At 45.0% G+C, this 20950-nt stretch overlaps 1 protein-coding gene across 8 annotated transcripts in view; it reads left to right on the forward strand.

Annotated features, from left to right (window-relative positions):
- Window positions 1-2684: 2684 nt before the first annotated feature.
- ZMIZ1 (zinc finger MIZ-type containing 1) overlaps window positions 2685-20950 on the forward strand; it is a 277132-nt gene continuing 258866 nt past the window's right edge. For 5 of the 8 annotated variants that reach the window (XM_075610366.1, XM_075610369.1, XM_075610372.1 and 2 more), the window contains exon 1: window positions 5824-6118. The gene's annotated coding sequence lies outside the window, so the exon portion shown is untranslated. Of the gene's footprint in view, window positions 2747-5823; window positions 6119-20950 lie in introns of those variants that run through there. The other 3 variants (XM_075610367.1, XM_075610373.1, XM_075610374.1) reach the window with 3 other exon arrangements.

The following is a 20950-nucleotide window of genomic DNA, read 5'->3' on the forward strand; positions in this document are numbered from 1 at the left end:
TCCCAGGGGACCTATCCTGTGGGACCTTTCCCAGGGTCCCTTTCCCAGGGGGACCCTTTCCCAGGGGGATCTTTCCCAGGGGGGCCTTTCCCAAGCTCCGTTTCCCAGGGGGACCTATCCTGGGGGACCTTTCCCAGGGTCCCTTTCCCAGGGTCCCTTTCTTAGGCTCCCTTTCCCAGGGGGACCTTTCCCAGGGTCCCTTTCTTAGGCTCCCTTTCCCAGGGGTACCTTTCCCTGGCTCCCTTTCCCATGGGGACCCTTTCCCAGGCTCCATTTCCCAGGGGGACCCTTTCCCTGGGGTTCTTTTCCGGGGACCTATCCTGTGGGACCTTTCCCAGGGTCCCTTTCCCAGGGTCCCTTTCCCATGGGGACCCTTTCCCTGGGGATCTTTCCCAGGGGTCCCTTTCCCAGGCTCCGTTTCCCAGGGGGATCTTTCCCAGGCTCCCTTTCCCTGGTGGACCCTTTCCCAGGGGAATGTTTCCCAGGGGGACCCTTTCCCAGGGGGATCTTTTCTAGGCTCCCTTTCCAAGGGGGACCCTTTCCCAGGGGGATCTTTCCCAGACTCCCTTTTCCAGGGGGATCTTTCCCAGGGGGAACCTTTCCCAGGGGACCTTTCCCAGGGGGAACCTTTCCCAGGGGGGCCTATCCTGGGGGACCTTTCCCAGGGGGACCTTTCCCATGGGGACCTATCCCTGGGGACCTTTCCCCGGGGGGCCTTTCCCAGGGAGACCCTTTCCCAGGGGGATCTTTCCCAGGGGACCTTTCCCAGGGGGGCCTTTCCCAGGGGAACCATTTCCAGAGGGACCCTTTCCCAGGGGACCTTTCCCAGGGGGACCTATCCCAGGGGGACCTATCTCTGGGGACCTTTCCCAGGGAGACCCTTTCCCAGGGGACCTTTCCCAGGGGGACCTATCCTGGGGAATCTTTCCCAGGGGGACCTATCCTGGGTGACCTTTCCCAGTGGGACTTATCCCAGGGGACCTTTCCCAGGGGGACCTATCCCAGGCTCCCTTTCCAAGGGGGACCTTTCCCAGGGGGACCTATCCTGGGGGACCTTTCCCAGGGGACCTATCCCAGGGGGACCTTTCCCAGGGGGACCTATCCCAGGGGGACCTTTCCCAGGGGGACCTTTCCCAGGGGGGGCTTTCCCAGGGGGAACCTTTTCCAGGGGGGCCCTTTTCCAGGGGGACCTATTCCTGGGGACCTTTACCTGGGGGACCTATCCCAGGCTCCCTTTCCCAGGGGGACCTATTCTGGGGGACCTTTCCCAGGGCCCCTGTCCCTGTTTTTTTTTATATATATATTTTAAAGTGCAGTGCACTCATGTCAATGGGTTTAATGGCACAATACCCCGCAAAATAAAAAAAAAAAAATATATATATATATATATATATATATATATATATATATATATATATATATATATATATATATATATATATATATATATATATATATATATATATATATATATATATATATATATATATATATATATATATATATATATATATATATATATGAGACACATTTTGAATTTATGTATAAATGTATTAGGTACATTAATGCATGAAATATATATTATAGAGACCATCCATATATGGTCTTTATATTATATAGACCCTTCACACATAGCTAGCTCTACCTATACATATGCAGCTTGTGCCTGCGCATGCGCGCTCCGGCAGGCAGGCATTGTTCCCTGACGTCACTCGGCCCCGCCCCCCTCAGCCTGGCGCTGCTCTGTAACTCGCCTTTGTTATTCCGAGCTCTCCGGCTGACACCGGGCTGCCCGGAAAACCCGGACTGGAGTCTTCCCGCCAAAACTGGTGTGTGTGTGTGTGTGTGTGTGTGTGTGTGTGTGTGTGTGTGTGTGTGTGTGTGTGTGTGTGTGTGTGTGTGTGTGTGTGTGTGTGTGTGTGTGTGTGTGTGTGTGTGTGTGTGTGTGTGTGTGTGTGTGTGTGTGTGTGTGTGTGTGTGTGTGTGTGTGTGTGTGTGTGTGTGTGTGTGTGTGTGTGTGTTCTACATGTAAGTATAGCAATGTTTAATTTAAATGCACCCAAAACATTTCAATATTTTATTTTAAATACAAGTGCAACTCCTGTCTAAAGTAATATAAAATGCACGTGCAAAGCTTTGTATGTTTATTTACAATGCACATTAAACTATATATCAGATGCAAGCCTTCCCTTTGTGTTTCGTGCATCTGATGCACTGAATGTACTTCTTTTAAATGCAGCTGCTGCAGCTTACATATGTTTTTTAATGCGACAGCTGCATTACTTTTCTCCTGCAAACGTTGCACACTGTTTATGTATTTTCTGTGCAGCTGCGGCCCTCTTGCCTGCATGTTTTCAATGCAGCTGTGGCATTTGTTTGTTTTTTTTTAGCAGCGCCACAAACTGTTTAATATTATGTTTTTAGTGCATCCCCAGCACCTTGAAGCTTTTAATAATACATATAAAACCTGCTTTCCAGAGACCCCTTATTGGAGGGAGATGCAGCCGCCTGGCTGTGAGCAACATTCCCCTCTTATTATTTATTTCATGTTTGTTTTTAATTGCTTTTCCTAATTGCCTCATCTGACAGCCCCCCCTTTGGAGGCAGCATGCACAGAGCTGGGTTCCTCTGGCAAATCCTCATCAAATATTGATTTTTTTTTTTTTTTTTTTTTTGCTGGATGCTTATTCCTCGCTTCTCCTCCCAGGAAGAGGAGATGGGGAGCTGTTTGCAAGTCCCTAGGCTGGTAAGACGAGGTGGGGAGGGGGCTGGGGTATGCTGTACATGTTTGCATAGGGGGTGTGCAATGTTTTGGCATTAAAGCACCTACTAGTGCCGGAGTGACCTGTAAGGAAATTAAAAGGTTAACATTGGCTGCCAGAGGTAATATGTTGCAGGCCTCTTCTGCAGCCAAGGGGTTATGCAATCTAGTGAAGCTCGCTATACCTACATAAGATGTCAGTGCCCCTGTCCTGCTTGGAGTAGTGCAATGTTATATATATATATATATATATATATATATACACACACACACACACACACACACACACACACACACACACACACACACACACACACACACACACACACACACCTTGTTTTAATGCAGACGGGAGGGAAATAAAGTGTCCTTTGAAGTGGGAGATCCAGTGTTGAGACTCTGGGACGCTTGGGCCCTTATAATATAAAGTGTGTCGGTGCCGACGTGGGGATTTGCAAAGCGTCCGGGCGGCTGCTTCAGGGTATATAGAATAAGGCCCATTTACTGGGAGATGCTTAAAGTAAAGAAGCTTCTCCTATAAAAGTCTTTGCTCAATTCCCCCTAAAGGGCACACACACAAAAAAAGATATTTTTTATTTATTCTGGCAATTTTTACCATATAGAAAGTCCACTCATGGGACTATTTCTTATATAAAGATGCTGTGTTTTATTTACCGAGCTACGATAAGTGTTTAAGTTTTACATAGCGGTATTTTATAGGACCAGTAACAAAGCCCTTTAGAGGGTCATTGTTGCTTATAGAGAAAAAGTCTCCTTTTAACTCTTCCACAGCCAGAGGAACCTGCAGTTTGCTGCGTTGCGATGTGTTGCTGGCCCCTCTGGCAGAGGAAGGGTAAAAGGTGTATATCTCTGATACTTCCCCCCCCTTAGGCTCCAACACCTTCCAACTATCCACTGCTATTATGCCTGGAAGTGTAAAAAATGGCTGCCATGGGAAGCACTGGCAAAGCTTACTGTTACTTAAATGTGTATAATATGAGTTATAAGGAAGTGTAGAAAAAAATGCACTATTGTGTTTCTTTAAAACTTGTTTCTTTTTTGTTAGGGGGGAGCGGGTGAGAGATTGCGCTGCAACTTAAAGCCATACGGGGTCTATAATGAATTAATTTCCATAGGAATCTTGAAGGCTGATACTGTGTTCCAACCAAAATTATAATTATAACTGTATATGAGAAAAAAAACTTTTAATTCGTTTTTTTCCATTGATAAATTTGGTACTGTACTCCCCCCCCCCCCCCCCCCACTAGTATTAATGCCAGGATACATTTTGTAAAAGAACCACTTTAATTTGTCAGTTGACTCAACTGTTGTGCCTCTAGTCTGCGATTTGATGACAACACACACCGTGCAATTATATATCAATAACACATTTCAGGAAGCTCTATCTCCTAGTGCCTCTGCTTACTTGGCATTCTCTGGGTACCTATATGAGTACTTAGGTATTAAGTGATACTTTTTTTATTTGGACTAACTATTGATATTTAAGATAAGCGTTTGAGAGTTCTAAGGACTCTCAAACTTGTCCTAAAATATTGCTTGTCTAAATAAAAAAAGGTATCACCTAATCCAGAAGTGCTCATTAATTTTGGACTGTTACAAATTGACTAATGCAGCTAAATTTATGTTATTCATATTGGGTAATGATAGTAGTATATTGTGTTAGGACATTAGCTTTCAATCCCAAAGCCCTTTACAACTCAGGCAATCATGCAGCCAACTCTGGGATGGAATCCTGCAGGACAATCTCCAGGGCGTGGCTTTTATTAATAGAAAAACCAAAGCAAAAGAAGGGACAACGTACTATTTCCCTAACTCCACATGGGTATAGGGGTTATTTAGGGTTATTTAGCACAGTTTCGAATGGTGCCAATAACACAGCACCAGTTGTATCGTAACAAAATTAATGTGGTGGAAATCCATGGCAGTTTTTTTGAGAAACCTGGAAAAGTGTGTCTGTGTGTGTGTTGCACAAGCTTGACATATCAATAAGCGCGTGTGTACCCGAGACCATTAGCTTGATCATCAGACCCCACACCTCCTTCAATCATAACACTTGTCTGCTCTTCCCTGTGCCGGTTGGAGATTAGTCTCATAGCACCCTAGAGGTGGCTGCATGCATGCCTCTGAGAAGTAATACATGACATTGGAATGTAAAACATGCTATATAAATACTGGGCATTATTAATTATATTACATATTTATCATATTAATGTGTCATTGTATTTCATAATTAATATATATTTGCTTATTTATAAGACACCAATATATTACACTGCACAATTAATTATGAAATACAATGACACATGAATATGATAAATATGTAATATAATTAATAATGGCCAGTATATAGCATGTTTACATTCTAAAGTCCTGTAGTATTACATCTCAGAGGCATGCATGCAGCCACCCCTGGGGTGCTATGAGGCTAATCTCCAACAGGCAGATGAGGATATATATATATATATATATATTTTTTTTGTCACTGATACCTGAGCCTCATCTGTGCCAAAGAGGCTGGCATCAGTTCCATAGCAATGTGTCCCCAGTTTATGGCACTAAACGGTTAATATTACTAAAGCGATAAATCTGATATTTTTTGTATAATGCCTAAACCTTCTTTGTCATTGTGTAACAATTGTTGTAGACATTTCGTCAGTCACTTTGTTTTATTTATATTGTTGACAACTGAATATAAAATGGTACTTAAGATGCCAAACCAGCAGCTGAAAGACATGCGTGCTCTATTTCTCTTATATACCATTCATCACTCTGATACCTACTTCCTAATATATGAAGCAGACTGCACATGAAGATACTTTGTAACTGGGGGAGGGGAGGGGGGAGTATCTTTGTTAAATGGCCAGACTAAGTTTATTTTAACTACCCCCTGATTATAAGAGCAAAATCTCTCCCCCCCCCCCCAAGAAGAAATGCAAATCCTTTCTTTGTTTACACTTGTGAATTGCCAGCATGTTTCCTCCTTCTCCTGCCCACCCCTCCTCTCAGGGAGAGGAGCAGGCATTTCTCCAGCACTCGGCTCCACCCAGAGAGAGATCTGGGACAGGTTTTCCTCCCCGCCAGTAAGCATGGCCCTTTGGTAATAGAATAGGCAATGTAATGTGACACTTCAACTTACTGTGCTCTCTGCTAGTTGATTCACTTACTCACCCACTAACACTCAGCTCCTTTTCACTGTCTGTGGGCTAAAAAAAAAAAAATAAGGGGACGGGAAGAGGGAGAAATAGAGGTGGGTGAGCAGTGCAAGGCTGAAACCCTAACCAGAACCCAGGATTGTGTTCATGTGCTGAGCCTCCCCTGCTGCCTGGCATTCAGCTGGTAAGTTTCATATCTCTTCCACACCTCTCTCTCTCTGTGTGTGTGTCTGTCTGAGGCTTCCTGCCGTCACTGAGAGGCTTGCAAACAATGGGGTGAAGGGGAGATTGCTGGGGGGGGGGGGTGAAGAAAAGGGGGGATGTTGTGTTGTGTTTTGTTTTTTTGTAAGGACACGTTTTTTTTTGGGGGGGGGGGTCTCTGTATTGGAGGTGAGGACAGGATTTGGGGGGTCTCTGTATTGGAGGTGAGGACAGGTTTTGGGAGGTCTCTGTATTGGAGGTGAGGGCAGGTTTTGGGGGGTCTCTGTATTGGAGGTGAGGACAGGATTTGGGGGGTTTCTGTATTGGAGGTGAGGACAGGTTTTGGGAGGTCTCTGTATTGGAGGTGAGGGCAGGTTTTGGGGGGTCTCTGTATTGGAGGTGAGGACAGGATTTGGGGGGTCTCTGTATTGGAGGTGAGGACAGGTTTTGTGAGGTCTCTGTATTGGAGGTGAGGACAGGTTTTGGGGGGTCTCTGTATTGGAGGTGAGGACAGGTTTTGGGGGGTCTCTGTATTGGAGGTGAGGACAGGTTTTTTTTTCTTCCCCTGTTGGAGAGCTTGGCAGGGAATGAATTCTTCCTTGTATGTTGTGATTGTAGGAAGAGGCAGTGAGGGAGAAGCATGTAGTATGGGATTATTTGGGATAAGGTCACTGCTGGATCTGCTTGCCTTTGCTGTATGATTGTTCTGCTGCATTTGATTTCTGTCACAAGTTTCAATGCAAAGTTATTTATTTTGTTGGCTATGATAACCTAGCTTGGCATGTAGGGGCAGCTTTTATTCTGTACATTGCAGGGGGTTGTTTTACCCCGTCTCTTAAGGTGCACGACTCACTGCAGCCAGCAAAAAGTGTGTGATCTGTACAAGGCGATTGTTAGCTCTTTGGTACAAAAATTAATTCTCCATTGTGTATCTCTGCTTTCCCTGAAAAGGGCTGCATACATGGTCATAGCTATTCAGTAATGGAGTATTAACACATCAGTGTCCTGCAGTTGAATGCTTTTTAATTAAAGGCCCCCTTCAGCGCTTAATGGGTTAAACAGTGTAGCCTGGCTGTTTTTTTTTTTTAAATTAGGGGTCCCTGTGCTGTTCAGTGTAGGGAGTGTGTTAGCAGGACATTGAATACATCACTGGCAGACCCCTCTTATATTGTAAGCTTCCCAGGCCAAGAGCTCTCTGTCCTCCTTGTTTATGCCATGTTTGTTTTTCCTGTAATGCTCCTGCATATGGGGTTGTCGCTACAAATGAATAATTCGAGCCCTGAGCCCCAGGTCTGGTTCGCCTGAAAGGAGTGGGGAAATCAAGCATGGTTTTTAAAAGCTTTGGGAATTTGCCTGGTGAAATTCCTGGTGAGTGGGGTTTGAAAGCCATTGAGGAACAGGGGGCCCTCTTTAGAGGGTAGTTTAAAAGAGTCGAGCCCCCTCTCTCCTCTTCTCTGTACATCTGTAGCAGGAAGCTAGCACAGGAGAACTCCCCCCCCCCCCTGTGAGGGGGAGGGATTCCTCTGAAGAGGATTGAGGTAGCTGGCTGAGATAAATGCTCATTTCCAGCTCTCAAGGAATGTGTTTTTTTTTTTTTTTTTCTTCTGAAAAGTGTGTATATTGGCTTTTCTGCTCAAAAGGGCGACGGCGATAAATCCAGACACAATATTAACAAAAGACACAATATTTAAAGAAAGTGCTGAAAAGCAGATGCTGAAAGTTACGCGGAAGAGCAGCAATCTGCTTAATGGTGTCTTAACTTTTTGTTTTACAAAAGCAGCTGATGTTAACTGATGTAAGCATGGGAAACACTCCCTTTTTATTGTCTACACCCTCTGCTTGAACTTACTTAACCCTGTCCTGCCCAACAACTGGAAAATCTATCTACTCCCAAAATCCAGCAGCCAAGAAATGATTATTATTTGTCCTGCCTCCCCTATTAAATGTGGACCAGCCCCCTTTTGGTGTTTTTAAAGTCTATGCAATGTGTTGCTGATCCAGTTATCCCTTGGCTTGTGTGAGAGGCTGAGCTCCATCAGCTGAATTGGAGCTGCACAATATATGTATTTTGGTATCAAGGATGGGTTACCCTTTAGTGCACTAACCCACGCAGTGTTTTAGCTGATGTTCTTAAACATATGTGGAAAAAATAATAATTTTTATATCTACCAAGACCATCCATGTTGGTGCAGTAAAGGCAATCATGACCTGCAAACATAGGTCTGCATGGAGTTTTCATAAAGGACAGGTGAACAGAACTAGTTGTCTGCGTTAATTCCCAGTGTTTTGTATTTGTGTGTGCAAATCTTCAGCCCCCCTCTTGCATATGCTGTGACTTTTCCTCTTGTTGCAAACACCAAAATAATTAATAAAGCTGATATGATGGAAGGGGGTGGAAAGAAGGTTTTGCAAAACCAAATCCGCTGCGATACCTTTTTAACAGACCAAGATAAGGTTTTTTGTTGTTGTTTTTTTTGCAGATGAAATTAATGTGTACAGAGCATTTGTTTCTTCAAGTGTAGTGTCAAAACAACCTGCTCAGGCCTTCTGCTACTATCAGCATCACACAAACAAGCATAAGAAATGTTAAAATGTAGGTATGATGAATTGTATCTGTATATGAGGAATCCTACTGCATTACTGTCTGACCGGGCATAGTGTATATTTTTGTGCTTCAGTTCATAATCTGCAAACGGCTTAATGGCTCTATAGTGCCAAAGGAATTGCTTTTCTCAATTTAGTTCAGCAGACCTCAGTGTAGCTGGTGTTTTGACTGCTTTTTCAAAGCCTTGACATGAGAAAGGAGGATTTAACTTGGCAGCCTGAACAAATGCCCTTTCAGAGGTTTCCTAAGAGATGGTATGAGAGCAGAGAACGTGAATAACCAGGGGTCGGGGTTTTTTTTGGGTGCTACCTATCCAGGCTTTTTGCTATGAAATGGACATTTTGGAGTGCTCGATGCAGCTGCTAAGTCCCACAAAGGCAGCAGGCTTATAACATTTTAAATGGGTAAAAAAAAAACCACAATCTCCAGCAAGAGCATATCCGGTTGAATGGTTTTGTAAAGTGCCAGGATTTGTTCTGCAACATTCTGTTGGGTTTTAGTCCGGAACTCTGCCTTGGAAACGGAGAGGTTAATTGCTACGTTTGCCTGCTACTGTCACCCCTTTGCTCCCCAGATGGGCCTGCAACATTGGATGAGGCCTCCAGAGTGTTACAGGGACACCTGAAGTTATTGAGATCCCAGGCTTGCCAGAGAAGGCCTCCTTGCTCTGAGAAACCCGGATATCTCCTGAGTGTTACCGCATACAGCAGATGTACAATTCTCAAACAAGACGTGTTAAATGGTTAAAAAAAACAAAAAACACAAAGCATATTCATGGTGGAAGGCAGAACTTCCCCCACAGCAGAGGAACCGTTTGATTTGAGCTAGCTAAAGTTTGAAATATGCCAAAGCAGGCACCTAGCAAAAAGTTTCAAGGAATAAATATAGTGTATCAGAGCAGTCGCTTTTGAATTTAGATGCAACTTTGATTATTATTATTTTTTAACCCTTTATTGAAACTTTTGTTATGATGAATTTTGAAATCTGAAATATTTGTTGGGGGGGAAAGGGGGCGGAAACCCTAAAAAAAAAAAAGTAACAAAACAACTGAAGCACTGCCGAAACAGAGTTAACCTATTGACTACCGTAGGGAGCCATGAAATAACCCCAGTCTCTATTTTACAGCTTTGTAGGGGCAGGGTGTTTGCAGTGCTTCTCTCCTGAAAATCCCAACTTCCTGCTGTTATTGCTGTAGAAGTCAGCAGGGGTTAACAGACAGGTCCTGCCTGTCGCTGCCCCCTTTTTGAGGGGGATGGTGAATTTTTATTGTGGCATCAATCTTGTGTAGGGGGGGGGGGAGGGGCTGGTGTTAGCTGTGGACTGATTCAGGTTTATGAATGACAGAAGACTTGTGCTGACCCTTATTTTTTTTTTTTTTTCTTCTCTTCCCTCTTCTGTTCAAGACTGGGATGTTGAAACACCAGCCCTGAGACAAAAGGCACATTGAGCAGAGGTCTGCAATGGAGCACGTGTGACTTTGAGGCTGGGGGGGGGGGGGGGGGGTTGAGTGAATTTAGCAATGGCTTTTTCTTGTCTTCTCCTTGAGGTCCGTGTCCCTCATTTTAATCGCCATTTAATTATTCGGGAGACTTGTATTTTTTTTGTAGTAGTAGTAATAGTGGTTTCTTGCAGGGAAATGAAAGCTGCCCTGGAAAGTGATGCTAAGTGCTGTATCTGTACACTTCACCTATAGACAGAGCAGCTGATTGTTGTACAATTTAAATCCCTGCAGGTCCCTTTGTGTGTGATCATGTTTGTTTTTATGACTGTAGAATTTTTCCTGCACCGTAGCGCAAGTCAGATCATATTTTGGGTGGCAGAGTCACCTTTCCCCAGGTGCCTTGTACCTTCTGCCCTTTAACCCACTATAATACCCAGCAGGGGAGCAGTTTCGCTGTTTGAAGGGGTAAAGGGCATTCGATGTTAGCAGTGAGGCTCAGCAGATGTAAGCTGTTTAAAGGGTGCTCTGTTTTTCCATGAAGATGTAGTGTGTATTCCTTCTAATCACGCCTTTAAAGTGTTAACCTGAGGGCATGGCAGCAGAATGGTTAATTTCCAGATCAGGCTGTAGCAAGGGTATATGGACCAAACACATTGCAGCCCCCTGGCAGTGAAAGGGGTTGAGAGAACCAGTCTGATTTAGAGATGAGATTCTGTAAGGCCGGTCCTGCGTGAGGATGAGCGAGGCTGCCTTCCATTAAGCGCGGCTTGCTCCGAACTGTATCACGTATTTATTCAGCTTTGTGTATTTATTTTGCATGACAACCTTAGTTACTCAGAAACAGCTGGAAATATCGGACTCCTTTTTAACTGCCTCGCTGCTGGGTGCTTGTGTCTATTTCAAGGCTAACGGAAAACACTCCAATTTGAATATTTTTCCCCCCTGCTGTCCCGACAACAGGGGGGGGGGGCTCAACTCCAGTCCTCAAGCCCGCCCCCTCCCCACAACAGGTCAGGATTTCCCAGCTTCAGCACAGGTGGCACAATCAGAGGCTCAGTCACAGACAGAGCCCTGATTGAGCCACCTGTGCTGAAGCAGGGATATCCTGAAAACCAGGACCTGGTTGGAGGGGGGGGGGGGGTTCAGCACCACTGCCCTACAGCTTCCAATTTCCCAGTTTGTGTGCATAGTAACATTGGTGTATCCTTCCACTGAACCACTGTGCTTAAGCAGGGATATCCTGAAAACCTGACCTGTAGGAGGGTCTTGAGGACTGGAGTTGAGATCCCCCCCCTGTCCTAATGTCTTTGTCAAGGCAGAGAAAGCCAATGATGGCATATAGTGTGCATGGGCGCCTTCTCTGTAGCTGTGTACTAAGGGGACAAGCAGCACATCTGTTCTGATATGCAGCTGCCCACCGGGCACTCGGGGTTACGCCACTTTCCAATGAAGTAGGCAAAAAAAAAAACTGTATCTTATATAGACATTCCCTCACACGTCCAACCTAAGATATACAAGATAAAAAAATAAAACTCGACAAGCTTATGGAATTGCAGGATGGAATAAATTAGGTAATGAATTAGGAATAACATTAGTACAAATAAATGGTGCAACGCTCTGTCTCTGGTGCCAGTAAAAGCCCATGCTGTACATGGGCCGCTGTACATGTTTTATTTATTCATTTCTCACAGAGGGTGATGTAGGCCGCGAGTCAGGATAAAAGTGTTTGGTGATTATTTGCAGTTCAGTATTTATATTGGTAATTGCTGTGTGTTCTGATAATCCTACTACCTCAATTCTGCATGGTTAATACCCTCTGAGCGCGAGCCCGGCCTCTGTGCTGACCTGTCGTTAGAATGTATGTCCGATCCTGCATGTGCCTTCCCAACTCTTACAGTAGCAAGAACCTGGAACCAAAAGCAATGCTGTATGAAGCTTTAAATGACCTGCATGTGTAGGGGAGCAGGCCCCATGCTATCTGCCTGTAATGTTCCCTCTTAAAACCCCAAAATCTACTTTAATGTATTCTGTACTTATTTGTATTATTATGTCTTATTCCGCGGCCATGCTTATTGCACGCTTGCGCGAGCGGCGCAATGAATCACATTAATGTGAATGGTACCGCCTATGGCTGAGATTATTCTCGGTGTGATGGTGCTGGCGCGCGCGCAACAAACACAAATGGAATTATCCCTATGCGGCCGCCCCTAGTCACTCGCTGCGCCATTGCGCTTGCACGTTGGTGTCAAGTGAGCGGTTTAGCCAAAGAGGGGCGAATCGGCTTCGTGACGCGTTCGCCACTCCTCCCAATCGCCTCCCCAAGCTCCTGCAGCCAAGTTCACACATTGCTGGGGCTGCAGGCGTGCGCGAGGTTTTGCGGTCGCGCGCGCAAGTATGGACTATAATAGCCTATAGGGTGCGCACGGGAGCGTCGGGAAGAGCCGAGCAGCAGGAGACAAAATTATTTGTCTTTGTAGCACGCCAGCAGGGTGACGTGAGCGGTTCAGCCAATGAGGGCGAACCAGCTCCGTGACATCACTGACACGCCCCCGTCGCGCCTGCCTACAGGACTGAAATCTCTCCTGCTGCGTGCGTGACGCCGCACGAATGCACTAACCATGGATGCGGCCTTGCCCATATATGTGCTGGCATTTATATACAGAAAATAGCAATACAATATACCAGCCCAAATCCCACCTGGGGAAAGCACTTAAGCATGCAACATTGAAACTGACGTATTTTTTTTTACTTGTTAAGATATGTTTTCCAGCTTTGATAATGTTAGGCCTAAAAGTCTAACCCCAAAAATCTGACGACTGTTCTTAAAAACCATGTACAGGCAGTCCTCGTTTTACAACGCTTCGCTGTACAACGAATGGCTTATCCAACGTTATGCAATGCATACCTATGTTCATTTTTACAACGCCAAAATGGCTTATCCAACGCTCTTACGACGCTTTGCAACGTTGTGTATGTGTGTGTATATATATATACACATTCACATAAACAACGTTGAAAACTGTCGTAAGAGCGTATATATATAATATTATACTATATAATATTATATTATACTATATAATATATTATTTATTATGTTATATTATGTATATATAATACAGTATATACACTATATAATTTATGTGTGTGCTGCATATCTTATTGCCTGCATAAAATATTTGGTGTATTTTAGTGTTAAAAATGCCTTCAGGAACGGAACCTTTCATTTAAACAGTGTTCCTATAGGAAAACGTGTTTCGCTTTACAACGTTTCGCTTTACAACGCCATTTTGAGTAACACATTGTGTTGGATAACCGAGGACTGCCTGTACGTTGTCTACAGGCATACCCCGCATTAACGTACGCAATGGGATCAGAGCATGTATGTAAACGAAAATGACTTAAAGTGAAGCTCTACCTTTTTCCCACTTATAGATGCATGTACTGTACTGCAAACATCATACACGTGCATAACTGATGTAAATAACGCATTTGTAACAGGCTCTATAGTCTCCCCGCTTGCGCACAGCTTCGGTACAGGTAGGGAGCCGGTATTGCTGTTCAGGACGTGCTGACAGGCGCATGCGTGAGCTGCCGTTTGCCTATTGGGCGATATGTACTTAAAGTGAGTGTCCTTAAACCGGGGTATGCCTGTACTTAAGGAAAGCTATAGTGATTCCAATGTTGCAGAGATTTTGGTTGAGTAATGTATGGTGCATTCGCAAATGCACAACTGCAGCCATTTTTAAGAGGCCCTGTAAAATTCTTTTTCGGCAGTATCTCTCGGAGATTGAAATGTGGAGGATTTGACAGTGATGTGTATAACGAGGATGGCAAAGGTTCAACGTTCTAGCAGCTTTGGTTCCTGGAGAAGTGGGCATTTGTTGTATGGGATATCTTTTAATGCACCAACATGAGATTTCCTTATAGATGAAATTACACTTTTCAGAGCTTTCCAGACCTCGCATCTTCATACGTACTGAAAAGTACGAACAATTTGACAAAAAACATGGTTTTTAAACCGTTGAGGATTTTAAATGTACTTTGCTGCTTCTTCTAAAAAAAACAAAACATTTTTTTTTTGGCCATGGTGATTAAATGCCGTGTATGTGGTTTTCAAACTAGAAATTAAGAGGAAACACAAAAATGGCGTTGGATATTTTGTGATTGATTGGATCATTTTGCTACTAAGAGAGCTATGTGAACTGGCGTTGCTATAACTTCTTATTAAAGGCCCTGCCTGGGTTTGTATTGAGAGTGTCAGTGGTCAGCTAAACCCAAGAAGTAAAAGTCTGTAACCCCTGTTTCCCTCTCTCTGTGCTTGTGGTGTTTCTCCCAGGGGGGACCTTGCAGAAATCTGACCCGCCAAGCAGCTGTCTGTTGTGTGGTTGCAAAATCAGATCTCATTCCATTCCCCTTTGGAGAGAGTGTTAGTGCTGCCGGGCACAGCTCAAAGCGGGGCAGTTGTATGATACCAGGCTGAGAGGCATCAGTACCAACAATGTGGGTTATTTACCAAGTTCTCCAGTGCACCAGATTGTAATATTGTAGTTGTAATTTTTTTTTTTTTTTACATCTGGTACTATTTTACAAAAAAATAATGGTTTTTCCTTTTTTTTTGCAGCAAGAATACTTATTAGTAAGATTCTGGGTGGTGTAACCTGGCACAGGGCCCACTCCGGCCCGGCATATACTCCACATGGATGAGTTTATCTTTCAAATGATGATGGTTGCTTGTTTTTTTAAAGGAACATTACCCATTAAACATGAATTCCCTTTTGTGAAGTCCCACCTGGGAACGCACCATATCGGGTAAAAAACAAAACAACCTTTTAGTGTATCCTTCTACAGGGGTGGCCAGCTGCAGTCCTCAAGGGCCGCCAACAGGTCAGGTTTTCAGAATATCCCTGCTTCAGCACAGGTGGCTTAATCATAATGATTGAGCCAACTGTGCTAAAGCAGGGATATCCTTAAAACCCGACCTGTTGGTGGTCCCTGACTGCAGCTGGCCACCCCTGTTCTGATAAATATAGCTGCAGACTTCTGCCACCTGTGCTGCTTACTGCCCCCTGTGCAGGGCACTGTAGAGCCGAGAAGGCAGGGCAGAAAGTGTTCTCAACGTTAATTCTCCATCAGCACCAACGTGTTTTTTTGGGGGTGGGGGAAAGGTCGGTGGAGCTAGGGGAAGAGGAGATGTTGCCTTCTGCATTGTTCTGTTTCCTGACGGGAAGCAGAATCCTATTTTGTGAACTTTCGTGTCCGTTTGAAGGGAGACCTAGTGTGGCCTCCTTGACTTTGTGTGTGTGTGTGTGTGTGTGTGTACACAGACACACTAACACACTCACACACACGTGACCAGTCTTGGAATATCTTTTATAGAAGCGCACATTAAAAGGGACATTCCCACGCAACAACCACGTATGCGAAGGAATGGGTTTCAGGCCCCTATGGGGGTTTCAGAAATGAAGGTCCAATTATTTAGTGGTCAATCCCATTCTAAATTATCTGCTGGGGGTGTGCGGGGGGGGGAATACAGAGAATGGAAATACTCGAAAAAATATACAATATTCTTTGTCATTTCCACAAGAAATAAAAATAAAAATAAAAAAGAGAAAAAACCTGAAGCATTTAATAATGTGGGCAGTTTTTATTGTAGTTCTGTGGGATGAAGTGGCAGCCGTTTTAAAAGTGGTCTGCAGCCTACAACATTTTAGAAGCGTATTGCAGCACAGTAAAATAAAAACGCCAAATGCAGGCACCAAAATCATAGATTGCAAACTCACCTGGCCAGGGACTGCATCGGTAAAATCCCTGCGTGCTGCGTACCGCGCACTACCGTAATTGTGACGCGCTTTGTGTCCCATTGGGAGAAAAGCGCTATATGAAATAAAGTTATTATTTTATTATTCTGAGGCACGAGCTTTTAGAAAGAGACTGCATGAACCACACACACTTTTTAATCAGGCAGAGTACTTCCGCATTTGAATGTTCAATCATTTTAAAGGGGGAAGTGGTGGGTGAGAAGCATTCACTTTAGTCCACCTTCATTGGAACGACTTTGCTTTCGCGAGCTAAACTCGCCCCTTTGTTAGTGGAAGTAAGCTTGTTCCCAGAATCTCTCTGAACGGTGGAATTCAGGCCTGTGTTTGCACAGTACACTTATTCACACAGTACCTGCAGGTTTTTTTTTTCTTTTCTTCCTGTGCTCTGCTCCTTTCTGTGTGTTTTGCTCCTGTGCGTTATCTTTCAATTCTACAATAGGCTATGGTTAAGGTTCAGTTAACCCTTCCATTGCTAGCTAGCCGCATGTAGAGGTTACGGAAGTTCAGAGGGCCCTTTATAAAGTAAAACTAGGAAGAAGGGACGCCCTACGCTCTGATTATCACACGGACTAGATGACTTCTCCATCCCCCTTCTTTATATATAGGTGCATCTCGGTTATCCGCCAGAATCCGTTTCGCAAACCGTCGTCAAGTCGCAAATCCAATGTTAATCCGCGGCGGCGAGTGTCGGGCAATCCGTTCCGACGGCGGATAATGCGTTCCGCGGAAGGGATTATGACACGTTGGATAATCGGTTCGACCGATGACGGATAGCGAGGACTATCTGCATTAACTTTTACAGTGTTTTTATATACACCACTGTGCTCAACTCCAGTCTTCAAGACCCCCTTTCCCCCCCAACACGTCTGGTTTTCAAGATATCCCAGCTTCAGCACAGGTGGCTCAAATCAGTGGCTTTAGTTTTGTTGTAGATCAGCTTCCAGATTCAGGGCTCTTGCAAAAAGGCAGGCGAACCTTTCCTCCAATCCGGGCTCCCATTTTTTAAAGAAAGCCGATATTATGTAATAACCAGCAAACTTTTTTTTTTTTTTATGACTTTCATTAGTGGGGGGACTGTCTTCTTACAGACTTGGGATTAAGCCAGGAGAAACACACGAGGCTGTGTTCCACACCATTAAAAAGAGAAACTGCTGTCACCTTTTCCACTGCGAGGGAGAAACTCTCTGGCTTGTGCAGTGAGCGACGAGTTCTGCAGCCGGGCTCCTGCTACAGGGCACTTCTGTTCCCCAAAAGGATGCTCTGTTTTGGGCTGGGAATGTTTCTGTGAATAATAAACTTAAGCATGCTTGAGTACCTTTTACTGAGATGAGGCTGTACGGTAACATGGTAATATTTGTTAGATGATGTAGAAATTATAACTTTTAAACTATCCATTGTTAATGGCTGTACCCAACTTTAAACATGCATTACCGCGTTATTAGTGTTTAAAAAAATAATATAATCGCAAAATAAAGTGTGTTTACGTCTGCGCACGCGTGTGTCTGTGTGTGTGTGTGTGTGTGTGTGTGTGTGTGTGTGTATATACAGGCATACCCCGCATTAACGTACGCAATGGGACCGGAGCATGTATGTAAAGCGAAAATTTACTTAAAGTGAAGCTGTACCTTTTACCCACTTATCGATGCACGTACTGTACGGCAATCGTCATAAACAGGCATAACTGATGTAAATAACGCATTTGTAACAGGCTCTATAGTCTCCCCGCTTGCGCACAGCTTTGGTACAGGTAGGGAGCCGGTATTGCTGTTCAGGACGTGATGACAGGCGCATGTGTGAGCTGCCGTTTGCCTATTGAGCGATATGTACTTACTTGCGAGTGTACTTAAAGTGAGTGTCCTTAAACCGGGGTATGCCTGTATATATACATAAACATGTGTATGCATGTACCGCGGACCAGCCCTGAAGTATCCCCCTGTTCAAGTAGTATACAGAAAACAATACCTCCCACCCCTCCAAAACAAAACACGAGCGGTGACGACAGCTGCTGCTTTAGGTTGTTGTGTTGTTGCTTTAAATTTAAGGAAGAAACGCAACTCTTGCGTCTCGCGTGATATCTGCTTCCAAATAACGAGCAGCGGCCCCGGGAGCTTCCCGACCTGACTCCAGAGAACAATGGCGTGGATTCACTGAACTCTCTGATAAGGGGTATCGGACCCCGAGCGCGCAATAATTTAAATGGCAAGTAACGTGAAATCGAGCTCTGATAACCCTTATTGAAGCTCTCTCCCCCCCCCCCCGATTGAGCGATACACTGTGTATCTGCATGAAATAAGAGGTAAAGTTATAATAATGTGGGAAGAACTTCTAAAACAGCGTGTTTGTAATGAGCATGTGTCTGTTGAAAGGTGTCTAAACTTCACATTACTAAATGTACAGGCTGACTGGTGTGCACAGGGTGCCAGCTCGTATCACCCTCAAAATATATACACTGTTACCCCCTGTTTGGCTGTCTTCAGTATTTGTGTGTTAGGCCGCGCTTATAGTGCCGGCGACGCGACGTCGTCCGAAAACAAATACATTGCCGCCGCCTCGTGCGCTTATAGTGCAAGCGACGGAGTGACGTCGCAAAAACCTGAAGCCGGCAAAATCTGTTTTTTCAAGGGTCAAATTTTGCCAGAATCCCGCGCCGCCCGGCGAAACATAACTTTCGCTGGTGGCGACGGGTAACGTCACCCGTCGTGTCGCTGTCGCCATCGACGGCACTATAGGCACAACCTTGGTTTGTCCGCATTCCTGTTGATATTGGATATAACCCCCCAGCAAACCATTGCAGAGTAACGCGTTACAGGCCTCTGAGTGAACCTGCATTAGAATCCTATCGAAATAGGAACGCCATTTCTAGGCCTAAAACCGCTGGGTGATCATTTGCACCCAGAATCCTTATTTGCAGCTTAGCCACTACAGTATATCAGGGGTGCTCAACTCCAGTCCTCAAGACCCCCAACAGGTCAGGTTTTAAGGCTATCCCAGCTTCAGCACTCCCAGCTTCAGCACAGATGGTGTAGTCGAAGATAGAGCGGAAGCTGGGATATTCTTAAAATCTGACATTTTGGACTGGAGTTTTTGTACTTAAAAATTATTATTATTTTTTTTGTTAGCCACCATAACCTGCGTCCGTCTGATTTTACAACCCCGGCCACTAACCATGCATAATCCGTGACCAAGCTCAAACTGATCGGTCCAAAAGGACAAACCGCTTATCTGAGCAGGTCCACTGATTCTGCACTTCCTTGTGCCAGGCTTGGCTGTATAATCTGTATAATCTATTTAATATAGCAGCCGATAGCTGTATGGAATTCATGTTCTACAGCAGGGCGAGCAAACTTCTTGAGCTGCGGCCCCCTTCCCGGGAGCCGCAGAGTTCGCGCCCCCCTCCTTCCCTCCCAATGGCTCGGCGTCAAATTACGTCGCGGGTCATGTGACGTCACGTGACCCCATCGTGTAATTTGATGCGCGTTGCCATGGCGGCACAGGACCCCGTGGCTTCATTTTGGCGACGCGTCGCCGAAGACCCGGCTTGCAGCCGGTAAGTGAGTTACAGAGGCCTCACGCCTCCCCCGGCATTTAATTTAAATGCTGGGGGGGAAGAGCGCGATGCCTCTGTAACCGCCTGCGCCCCCTCTAGAAATTCTCCCGCGCCCCCCAGTTTGCGCACCGCTGTTCTAAAGTATACAAGAAGTTTTAAAATGAGCACCCTCTCTATTGGTGATCATTTTGCGTCTCTACCCAGAATCCTTGTCTGCCGCTTGACGTGACATTGGGACACAGAAGCAGTTTTGGGGACGAAGTGCAGATACACTTATGGGTATTGCATGTTTGTTTGCCTTAAAACAAGACACAGGGGAGGATGAGAGCAGTGGCAGTGTTCTGGGTTTAGTCCTGATTTTCATTTTGATCTGGGCAGGGAATGCTTTTACAAAGCAGACAAGCTGAAATATTCTCCCATCCCACACAAAGCCTATTACCCCCCCCCCCCCCTGCCGCTTTGCCAACTTCTTCAACCTTCCCCACATTCCCTGCCTACCGGCCCTCCCCTCCACCTAAAGTCCAAAGAAGAAGGTGCTACTGTACAAGCTGAAGGCAGCCGCGGGAGGTCTTGGAGTAGCGAGTTATCTGTCTGTTCTACCAGTATGTGTTCATGCGAAAGGAATATTGATGTGTTCTATTGTTGTTCCATCGCTCACCTACTGTACAAAGTGTAGTAGTAATAAGCAGAATGCTGTTGCATTAAACCTATTCCCACTAGAAATGCCTTCATTCTCCTGGTGTGGGATCAATCGGGGAAAAGCTGTATTTTTAAAACCAGCTGATTTCGGGAACTCGAGGATTCCTATCTTCAAACACTGATTAATTACGCTTGCGATGTACGGAAGATTTTCGCCCTGCCTTTTTATGGCAGCATTGTAAGGCTTTTTCTGCCCAATATTAGAGCATGCTATTCATGGTGTTTGCAATCACTGTTTCATTGTATCTGGCAGCTTCTACATATACAGCTTATCCCCCTTATAACGCTGTGCTTGGGGTCCAAAGAATCGCATCGCGCTATAAGCGGATCGCGTTAGAAATAATGTACAATTGTATGCACTGTACAATAAAGTATTTAAGATACCAATAATCGTGTTGTAAAGTATTCATAAATACGAAAATTGGGAGCCACGCTTGCATCACGTTATAAGCGGATTCGCGTTGTAGCGGATCGCGTTATAGCGGGGTTGAGCTGTATGTATCATTCTATTCTGCACTGTAGGTCCTCTTTATGTGTGCTCAGGTGATCCCGGCAGAATGGCCTGCCATCATCACCGTTACCCATCGGTGGGAGGGACAGAGTGGTCACAGTTACCCTTTGGTGCGGGGGATAGAGGGATCACAGTTACCCTTTGGTGTGGTGTGGTGTTGGGGGGGGGGGGGGCGACGTCATACATTGATCAG

The sequence above is a fragment of the Ascaphus truei genome, chromosome 8 (genome assembly GCF_040206685.1).
Source record: "Ascaphus truei isolate aAscTru1 chromosome 8, aAscTru1.hap1, whole genome shotgun sequence".
NCBI lineage: Eukaryota > Metazoa > Chordata > Amphibia > Anura > Ascaphidae > Ascaphus > Ascaphus truei.